This window comes from Ovis aries, chromosome 9 (genome assembly GCF_016772045.2).
Source record: "Ovis aries strain OAR_USU_Benz2616 breed Rambouillet chromosome 9, ARS-UI_Ramb_v3.0, whole genome shotgun sequence".
NCBI lineage: Eukaryota > Metazoa > Chordata > Mammalia > Artiodactyla > Bovidae > Ovis > Ovis aries.
Window position 1 is genome coordinate 8,618,926 of NC_056062.1, and position 11,331 is coordinate 8,630,256.

At 40.6% G+C, this 11,331-nt stretch overlaps 1 non-coding gene across 1 annotated transcript; it reads right to left on the reverse strand.

The window, feature by feature from the left end:
- Nucleotides 1-10,394: 10,394 nt before the first annotated feature.
- Nucleotides 10,395-10,466, reverse strand: TRNAW-CCA (transfer RNA tryptophan (anticodon CCA)). Its single transcript has one exon. It is a non-coding gene; the product is annotated as a tRNA-Trp (tRNA).
- Nucleotides 10,467-11,331: the final 865 nt, after the last annotated feature.

Here is an 11,331-nt window from a genome sequence, read left to right on the forward strand (position 1 = left end):
GTGGATTAAAAACATGCCTGATATGCTGAGTTGAAACTATGCCATCAAGTAAGAAATATGAGAGAGGAAGGCTTTTCCAGAATGGCATCTTACACGTTTGTTAATTAAAAAACATCAGAGTAAAGAGATGCAATTTCTTTAAGCAATTGACTCTAGTAATGAATGACAGACTCCATTATTGAGACTAGAAATCAGAAAAGGAAGCCAGGGAGAAAACAAATGAAGCAATAAATACCTAAATTTGCAGCAGTGTAGGATATCTATGGAGTAGTTGCTACAGGACACATTATGTAATAAATATATTTTCATATAAATAATGAAATGACAAAGTGAACAGTTGAATTGGACACATATGGGTAATAACCTCAAAATACCAAAGAGCATTTTGTTATAATGAGTAATACGTGCTCAGCCTTTGGGAGGGCATAGAGAATTAAGAAGATAGATGGTGATTCTCCTGCACTGTCCTAAAGAACAAATACATCTAGCAGTCACAATGCCCGGTCACAATGTTCATGCTACTAAGGACTTCAGTTCATTTCAGTCGCTCAGTCGTGTCCAACTCTTTGAGAACCCGTGAATCGCAGCATGCCAAGCCTCCCTGTCCATCACTAATTCTTGAAGTTCACTCAGACTCACATCTATCAAGTCAATGATGCCATCCAGGCATGTCATCCTCTGTCGTCCCCTTCTCATCCTGTCCCCAGTCCCTCCCAGCATCAGTCTTTTCCAATGAGTCAACACTTCACATGAGGTGACCAAAGTACTGGAGTTTCAGCTTTAGCATCATTCCTTCCAAAGAAATCCCAGGGCTGATCCTCTTCAGAATGGACTGGCTGGATCTCCTTGCAATCCAAAGGACTGTCAAGAGTCTTCTCCAACACCACAGTTCAAAAACATCAATTCTTCGATGCTCAGCTTTCTTCATAGTCCAACTCTCACATCCATACATGACCACAAGAAAAACCATAGCCTTGGCTAGACGGACCTTAGTCTGCAAAGTAATGTCTCTGCTTTTGAATATACTATCTAGGTTGATCATAACTTTTCTTCCAAGGACTAAGCGTCTTTAAATTTCATGGCTGCAATCACCATCTGCAGTGATTTTGGAGCCCAGAAAAATAAAGTCTGACACTGTTTCCACTGTTTCCCATCTATTTCCCATGAAGCGATGGGACCGGATGCCATGATCTTCATTTTCTGAATGTTGAGCTTTAAGCCAACTTTTCACTCTCCTCTTTCACTTTCATCAAGAGGCTTTTAGTTCCTCCTCACTTTCTGTCATAAGGGTTGTGTCATCTTCATATATGAGGTTATTTATATTTCTCCCGGCAATCTTAATTCCAGCTTGTGTTCCTTCCAGTCCAGTGTTTCTGATATGATAATTCATGAAGGGATGGAGATTTGATTGGAATGTTAATCTATGTATTTTAATATTTTGTCTAAATTGATAACCAATGTCACCATCTAAGTGTAGCCTGTGGGGCAAGAATTGAAGAAAACGTGGTTGTTTTAAACTGCAGAAGCAGTATGTATTATGCAATCTCTCATAGATGAAGAAACAGCCAAATTATTTGCTCCTTAGGGCAAACTAAATGCCAAGTAATATTTATTTCACAAAATATCTTGGTGATGTGTAGAATAGAATTGAACTCACTAATTAATCTTGTATTAGTTATATCCAGTTATCTTGCTATGGGGTAGACAACAGGATATAGAAGTTTACAAAACAATATTTTTCTAGCACTAATCAACAAACTCTTAATACATAATACACTTAATATACTATGACTTACACAAATTGGTTTTGTTTCCACCAGACTTATCTTAGCATCTCATGGAGACAAATATTGGACTATCTGTATTTTTATTAAGCAAACCTCTTCTTAGAATTTGTTCTGTACCAGTACCATATGAAGAAAGTGTTTTCACAATTCTTTGATTTATTATATATTACATGAGAAGATTTGCACAATTTCTGAAAAAGAAAACAGCATGAAATGAAACCACTTGCAATATATTTATTTTCTTGGTGATAATGTGCAATATGAGTGCGCTATTCATTTTATCATTTACACATTTATTGTTTACAAAGAAGCATGTACTCTTTATATTCAGAAAAGATCACAAAGTAGAACTTTAAATATATGCAACTATTAATCACTACTAATACTGATAGATTATCTACTATGGGGCAGGCAATTATCCAACTACTTTAAATGCAGTAATTCATGTAGCCAAGACCTGGTGTAAGTACCATCATTTCCTTAATTGTAAAGATGTGGGAAACTTGAGGCATGAAGAAGTTGAAGAAAGTTAGTATTAGTCACTTAATTGTGCCTGACTCTTTGCGACTCTATGGACTGCAGCCTGCCAGGCTCCTCTGTCCTTGGAATTATCCAGGCAAGAATACTGGAGTGGGTTGCTATTCCCTTCTCCAGGGGATCTTCCCAACCCAGGAATTGAACCCTGGTCTCCTGCATTGCAGTCAGACTCCACCATCTGAGCAAGAGGCAGAAATAGTCAGCTGAGTCTATATTCTTAACCACTGTAAAATTGTTTCTGAAAAGCAATAAGTGAATGATAGAATGGAATTCAAATTTTGAATGAAAAGAAGGTGAAATACCTTATTAACTCTGCACATATACGTTTGTGCTCAAAATGATATATTTTAATGATAACCATAATATCCAATACTTTGTTACATATTGTATTCCAATTACTTGATCAAATCCATATTTATTTTAACTAATTAATTAATTATTTATTTTATTTTACTCTACAATACTGCATTGAGATATATTTTAAAATAGAAAGAGACACATCAAGAATTGAAGTTGAGCAGGACTCTGTGGAGCTTTTAGCACAAAAGTCATTCCTTGTTCAGTTCTCTGAGTTTGAAAGGGCAGGCTTAAGCAAGCGCTAATTGGAGAAGGGAGGGGATACAAAGGCAAGGGAGGAACAGTCAAAAGAACAATAGTGAAGCCTTATGGCAGAGTCCTTGTTTCTCCTCAAGTGATATATATATAATAATATATTTAAGCTAGTCTGCAGAACGAAAATTCTCACCAAATAGAAGATGTTCCAGAGAGAGGATTACAGTGTAATAACTTTGAGAACAAGAAACCACCTGATGCCAGAATATTAAAGGAATACAGGCACTGTGGTTTCCCTAATTCTTATCAGCAACTCTGTTCCTTGACTATAAAACTCCTTACAAATTCCTTGGGGTTGGGGCACAGTTTTGAGTGCATTTGCCTGCTGTGATCTTCTTTGCCTAGCAAAGCAATGAAGCTATTATTTTCTACTTTACCCTTCCAAGAATAGATTCTTAACTATACATTTGTAAATATTTATTGATAGATTTGATCAAAGAATTTCTTGTGCTAATGTAGAACATTCATAGTTTAGTATTTGCACTTAATTTGATATATTTCAAATAAAGTTGATATTTGGTCATTCAGTTCAGTTCAGTTCAGTCGCTCACTTGTGTCCCACTCTTTGCGACCCCATGAACCACAACACTCCAGGCCTCCCTGTCCATCACCAATTCGCGGAGTTCACCCAAACCCATGTCCATTGAATTGGTGATTGCATCCAACCATCTCATCCTCTGTTATCCCCTTCTCCTCCTGCCCTCAAATTTTCCCAGAATCAAGGTCTTTTCCAATGAGTCAGTTCTTTGCATCAGGGGGACAAAGCACTGGAGTCTCAGCTTCAACATCAGTCCTTCCAATGAACACCCAGAACTGATCTCTTTTAGGATGGACTGGTTGGATCTCCTTGCAGTCCAAGAGACTCTCAAGAGTCTTCTGCAACACCACAGTTCAAAAGCATCAATTCTTCGGTGCTCAGCTTTCTTTATAGTCCAACTCTCACATCCATACATGACTACTGGAAAAACCATAGCCTTAACTAGATGGACCCTTGTTAGCAAAGAAATGTCTCTCCTTTTTAATATGCTCTCTAGGTTGGTCATAACTTTCCTCCCAAGGAGCAATTAAGTTGTTCCAGTTCTTTATGACCACATGGACTGTAGCCTGCCAGACTACTGTGTTCATGGGATTTCCCAGGTAAGAATACTGGAGCAGGCTGCCGTTTTCTTCTTCAAGGGATCTTCCCCATTCAGGAACGAAATTCATGTCTCTTGTGTAGCAGGTGGATTCTTTACTGCTGAGCCACCAGGTAAGCCCTAACAATAAAACGAAGTAGCACAAAGCAGTTGAAGATAGAGGAATATGAGAACCCTGGACTCACTTTCTTCCAGGGACATACCAAAATTACAACTATTTACAGAGCCACTGTGCATGAGAGTGGCCTGAGGGCAATCAGTAAAATATTTCCCATAACTTCATATTTCAACAAAGAACTACAACAAGATGCGTAGGAGAGGCAGAGCCATGGTCTAGTCAGGATCCACTTCCCTGGGTAGATGACTCACAAATGGCAGGGAATCACAAATGCAGTGCTCCTCCTTTGCAGGAGGATCTTCAAGATCAGCAAGTGAGTCTGATCCACATGTCTGTCAATCTTTCACGTCTATACCAGGGGCCGAGGTGTCTGTCAATATTCTGCCTCTGCACTGTAGCTTAGAGTGTGTAAGATTTTGCATGTTTCCTTTAAGAGCAGTCTCTGTTTCTAATAGTTCTGCTCCTCTGAATATAAGCCCTTCTGTTTTTCAAAACCTTAATATCTGAGGGTTTATCTTTGTGCAGGGCCCCTGGCTGTGGAACCTAAATTGGGCTCAGGCAGGAGGCAGTTGCAATTTCCCAGGGGTCTGAAATGCTTACAGGAATCATTTTGTGGCTACTGCTCTATTGTGCTAGCAAGTGCTGTTTTGGAATTTATCCCACTGGAGCCTGACCGTTTATCAGTGGGTTGCACCAGACAGGTACCACTGGGTTGCAGAGTCAGCCAAGCTGGGGCCATCCTTGTGAACCAGTATGCCCACAGTAGTCAGCCCTGCAACACAGAAGGGCACACAGAGACAACGTAGATGGTACTCCTGGAGCATCTAGCTGTGCTAGCCAGAGGAAACCCATTGCTTGGATTCATAGGTTGTCTTCTATAAAGAGCTACTTCTCCAATATTGAGAAATGAAACAGATCTATTTAATATTAATACATAGATATAAACACAGAAAATTAAGCAAAATGAAATGACAGAGAAATATATAAAAAATGCAAAAGATAAAAACCTTTTGAGTTATTTAGAAAATAACTTAAAAAAATGGTGACAAGCAATCTGTCTGTTAAAATTAAGGTAATGATTATAAAAAAAAATGATCTTAGAAGAAAGATGGATGAACACAGTGGGAACATGATCAAGTAAGAAAATATAAAATGAATGAATCAAAGCTGAAGAAACAATAACTGAAATGTAAAAGCACACTAGAGAGAATCAAGAGTTGATTAGGCAATACCAAAGAACATATTAGAAACCTGGAAGACAGAGAAGGGGAAATTAAATAAGCTGAACAGAAAAAAAGGAAAGTAAAATAGAATAGCTTAAGTGACCTCTGAGACAACATCAAGTATCCTGATTTTCACATTCAGTTCAGTCAATCAGTTGTGTACAACTGTTTGTGACCCCATGAATCACAGCAGGCCAGGCCTCCCTGTCCATCACCAACTCCCAAAGTTCACTCAAACTCACGTCCATCAAGTTGGTGATGCCATCCAGCCATCTCATCCTCTGTCGTCCCCTTCTCATCCTGCCCTCATCCCTATCAGCATCAGGGTCTTTTCCAATGAGTCAACTCTTCGCATGAGGTGGCCAAAGTACTGGAGTTTCAGCTTCAGCAACAGTCCATTCAATGAAAACCCAGGGCTGATCTCTTTTAGGATGGACTGGTTGGATCTCCTTGCAGTCCAAGGGACTCTCAAGAGTCTTCTCCAACACCAGAGTTCAAAAGCATCAATTCTTCGGTGCTCAGCCTTCTTCACAGTCCAACTCTCACATCCATACAGGACCACAGGAAAAACCATAGCTTTGATTAGACGGACCTTAGTCGGCAAAGTAATGTCTCTGCTTTTGAATATGCTATCTAGGTTGGTCATAACTTTTCTTCCAAGGAGTAAGTGTCTTTTAATTTCATGGCTGCAGTCACAATCTGCAGTGATTTTTGACCCCAAAAAATAAAGTCTGGCACAGTTTATATTGTTTCCCCATCTATTTCCCGTGAAGTGATGGGACCGGATGCCATGATCTTAGTTTTCTGAATGTTGAGCTTTAAGTCAACATTTTCCCTCTCCTCTTTCACTTTCATCAAGAGGCTGTTTAGCTCCTCTTTACTTTCTGCCATAAGGGTGGTGTCATCTGCATATCTGAGGTTATTGATATTTCCCCTGGCAATCTTGGTTCCAGCTTGTGTTTCTTCCAGTCCAGCGATTCTCATGATGTGCTCTGCATATAAGTTCAATAAGCAGGGTGACAATATACAGCCTTGACGTACTTATTTTTCTATTTGGAACCAGTCTGTTGTTCCATGTCCAGTTCTAACTGTTGTTTCCTGACCTGCATACAGATTTCTCAAGAGACAGGTTAGGTGGTCTGGTAGTACCATCTCTTTCAGAATTTTCCACAGTTTATTGTGATCCACACAGTCAAAGGCTTTGGCATAGTCAATAAAGCAGAAATAGATGTTTTCCTGGAACTGTCTTGCTTTTTCCATGATCCAGCGGATGTTGGCAATTTGATCTCTGGTTCCTCTGCCTTTTCTAAAACCAGCTTAAGCATCAGGGAGTTCAGGGTTCACATATTGCTGAAGTCTGGGTTGGAGAATTTTTAGCATTACTCTATTAGCATGTGAGATGAGTGCAATTGTGCAGTAGTTTGAGCAATCTTAGGCATTGCCTTTCTTTGGGATTGGAATGAAAACTGACCTTTTCCAGTCCTGTGGCCACTGCTGAGTTTTCCAAATTTTCTGGCATATTGAGTGCAGCACTTTCACAGCATCATCTTTCAGGATTTGAAAGGGCTCAACTGAAATTCCATCACCTCCACTAGCTTTGTTTGTAGTGATGCTTTTTCTAAGGCCCACTTGACATCACATTCCAGGATGTCTGGCTCTAGATTAGTGATCACATCATCATGATTATCTTGGTCGTGAAGATCCTTTTTGTACAGCTCTTCCGTGTATTCTTGCCGATCTTCTTAATATCTTCTGCTTCTGTTAGGTCCATACCATTTCTGTTCTTTATCAAGCCCATCTTTGCCTGAAACGTTCCCTTGGTATCTCTCATTTTCCTGAAGAGATCTCTAGTCTTTCCCATTCTGTTCTTTTCCTCTGTTTCTTTGCATTGATCACTGAAGATGGCTTCTTATCTCTTCTTGCTATTCTTTGGAACTCTGAATTCAGATGCTTATATCTTTCCTTTTCGCCTTGGCTTTTCACCTCTCTTCTTTTCACAGCTATTTGTAAGGCCTCCCCAGACAGCCATTTTGCTTTTTTGCATTTCTTTTCCATGGGGATGGTCTTGATCCCTGTCTCTCATACAATGTCATGAACTTTATTCCATAGTTCATCAGGCATTCTATCTATCAGATCTAGGCCCTTAAATCTATTTCTCACTTCCACTGTATAATCATAAGGGATTTGATTGAGGTCATACCTGAATGGTCTGGCGGTTTTCCCTACTTTCTTCAATTTGAGTCTGAATTTGGTACTAAGGAGTTCATGATCTGAGCCACAGTCAGCTCCCGGTCTTGTTTTTGTTGACTGTATACAGCTTCTCCATCTTTGGCTGCAAAGAATATAATCTATCTGATTTCGGTGTTGACCATCTGGTGATGTCTGTGTGTAGAGTCTTCTCTTGTGTTGTTGAAAGAGGGTGTTTGCTATGACCAGTGCATTTTCTTGGCAAAACTCTATTAGTCTTTGCCCTGCTTCATTCCGCATTCCAAGGCCAAATTTGCCTGTTACTCCAGGTGTTTCCTGACTTCCTACTTTTACATTCCAGTCCCCTATAGAGAAAAGGACATCTTTTTTGGATGTTTGTTCTAAAACGTCTTGTAGGTCTTCATAAAACCATTCAACTTCAGTTTCTTCAGCATTACTGGTTGGGGCATAAACTTGGATAACTGTGATATTGAATGGCTTGCCTTGGAGATGAACAGGGATCATTCTCTCGTTTTTGAGACTGCATCCAAGTACTGCATTTCGGACTCTTTTGTTGACCATGATGGCTGTTCCATTTCTTCTGAGGGATTCTTGCCCACAGTAGTAGATATAATGGTCATCTGAGTTAAATTCACCCATTCCAGTCCATTTTAGTTCGTTGATTCCTAGAATGTTGACTTACACCCTTACCATCTCTTGTTTGACCACTTCCAATTTGCCTTGATTCATGGACCTGACATTCCAGGTTCCTATGCAATATTGCTCTTTACAGCATCGCCTCTTGCTTCTATCACCAGTCACATCCACAGCTGGGTATTGTTTTTGCTTTGGCTCCATCCCTTCATTCTTTCTGGAGTTATTTCTCCACTGATCTCCAGTATCATATTGGGCACCTAATGACCTGGGGAGATCCTCTTTTGGTATTCTATCATTTTGCCTTTTCATACTGTTCATGGGGTTCTCAAGGCAAGAATACTGAAGTGGCTTGCCATTCCCTTCTCCAGTGGACCACATTCTGTCAGACCTCTCCACCATGACCTGCCCATCTTGGGTTGCCCCACGGGCATGGCTTAGTTTCATTGAGTTAGACAAGGCTGTGGTCCTAGTGTGATTTGATAGACTAGTTTTCTGTGAGTATGGTTTCAGTGTGTCTACCCTCTGATGCCCTCTTGCAACACCTACCTTCTTACTTGGGTTTCTCTTACCTTGGGTGTGGAGTATCTCTTCACGGCTGTTCCAGCAAAGCACAGCCACTTCTCCTTACCTTGTACGAGGGTTTTCTCCTTACTGCTGCAGTTCCTGAGCTTCAACATGGGATAGCTCCTCTAGACCCTCCTGTGCCTGCGCAGCTGCCACTCCTCGGGTGGCTCCTCCCAGCTGCCGCCCATGGCCTCGGGCTCAGGGTGGCTCCTCAGGGTCGAGTATCAGAAAGACACAAAGAAGTACTTCAAACAACTATAAAACAGTTAGCAAAATGACAAGTATCCAGCTACCAGTACTTATTTTAAATATAGATGGATTAAATGTTCCATGAAGCTGACATTGAGTGGTTGAACCGATATACAAATAAGATCCCATCTATATGCTGCTTACAAGAGATTCATTTCATATCTAAAAGCAAACACAACTTGAAAAAGATGGAGTGGGGAAAGGTATTCCATGCAAATAGAAATGAAACAAAAGCACAGGAGCAACACTTATATCATACAAAACAGATTTTAATACAAAGAATGTAACAAGAGACAAAGAAGGACATTGCACAATTATAAAGGGATCAATCCAATAAGAAGATGTAACATTTGTAAATATATATACCCCCAATTAGAACCACCTAAATACATGAAGAAAATATTAACAGATTTAAAGGGAAAAATTGACAATAATACCATAATAGTAGATATTGCATCATAATGATATAGAAGATATTACCATGGGGCTTCCCTGGTAACTCAGCGGGTAAAATAATTTTCCTACAATGCAGGAGACCCTGGTTCAAGAAGATCCCCTGGAGAAGAGATAGGCTACCCATTCCAGTATTAATGGTCTTCCCTGGTTGCTCAGCTGGGGTAAGTTACCCAGAGGAGAGCATGGCAACCCACTCCAGTGTTCTTCCCTTGATAATCTGCATGGAGGGAAAAGCCTGGCAAGATACAGTCCATGGGGCCACAAAGAGTTGGACACAACTAAGTGACCAAGCACAACACAATGTAGGTATTACAACATCATGAAAATAATGTTCAAACAGGACATTAAAAAAAAAAAAAAAAGCCAAGTATATCAGTTCAGATTAACTTATATAGAAACCATTACATAATAAAATAGCAGATTATAAACCATTTTCAAGTGCACATGAACCGTTCCACAGGGTAGATTATATGTTTTGCAATGAGATAAATCATGCTAAATTTAAGACAACTGAAATTATATTAAGAATATTTTCCAATGAGAGTGATATGAGATTAAAAATTAACATAGGCAGTCTCAAGATGGTGGAAGGATAGGATGGGGAGACTGCTTTCTCCCCCAGCAAATTCAACAAGAGATCATTTGAATGTTGAGCAACTTCTTCAAAACAACTTCTGAACACTGGTAGAGGACACCAGGCACCCAGAAAGGCAGCTCAGTCTCTTCAGAAGGAAAGTGAAAGTGCAGTCACTTAGTCGTGTCCAACTCTTTGTGACTCCGTGGACTGTAGCCTACCAGGCTTCTCCATCCATGGGATTCTGCAGGCAAGAATAATGGAGTGAGTTATCGTTTCCTTCTCCAGGGGATCTTCCCAACCCAGGGATTGAACCCGGGTCTCCTGCATTGGAGGCAGATGCTTTAACCTCTAAGCCACCAGGGAAAACACTTCGAAAGGAGGTAGGAAAAATATAAAAGACAAAAAGAGAGACAGAAGATTTAGGGAAGGAGACCATCCTGGGGAAGGAGTCATAAAGGAGAAGTCTCCATACAATAGGAAACACTCTCACAGGCATGTCTATGGGGAGCTTTGGAATTTCAGAGGGTAAAATAAACAAGAAAACACACACACACACTGAATATTCGTCTAACAACCACTACCAGTGGATAAGTGGCTCATATACTCACGTCTGCCACCCCCAAGTGGGGCCTGGGCAAGGAGGCAAGCATGGGCTGTATCCTTGGAGTAAAGACTGGACTTGAATGCCATGAGGACAATCTGAGAGAGCTAATGTGACATAGAAACCCAAAATGTGGGATCACCAAAGACCCAAAAAAAAAAAAAAAAAAAAAGGACCTTTCCTGAGAAAGATTGATCCCTGGTGCACCCACAGAACGAAGTAGTGTGCCCTAGTGAATAGTAAAGGCAAGCAAGCCAGCTGCTATTCAGTGCCCTCCTTTCCTGAAGACAGAGAGGCAGGCAAGAGACAGCCAGAAGCAGAAGACAAGGGGCTGCTGCAATCTCGGCCCCAGTGTCTGCATCTTCACCAAACTTTGAGCAGACTGCCAGTTCCTAAACACATCTTCCTGGGATCGTGGATAGTTCACACCTTCCAGGAGTGTCACAGTCTGAGATCAGCTCCTCTGAGATCAGACACATGACACACCAGGGACTGTGCTTCATGGTGCACCTGGGAAACTGAGTGTCCAGGACAAGGGAGATGTGTAAAATGCTCGGCCCATTTGGGACACGGCTCTCACCAAGAATGAAGTCATCTGAGTGGCTTGGACCTGGGAAAGGCTCAAAA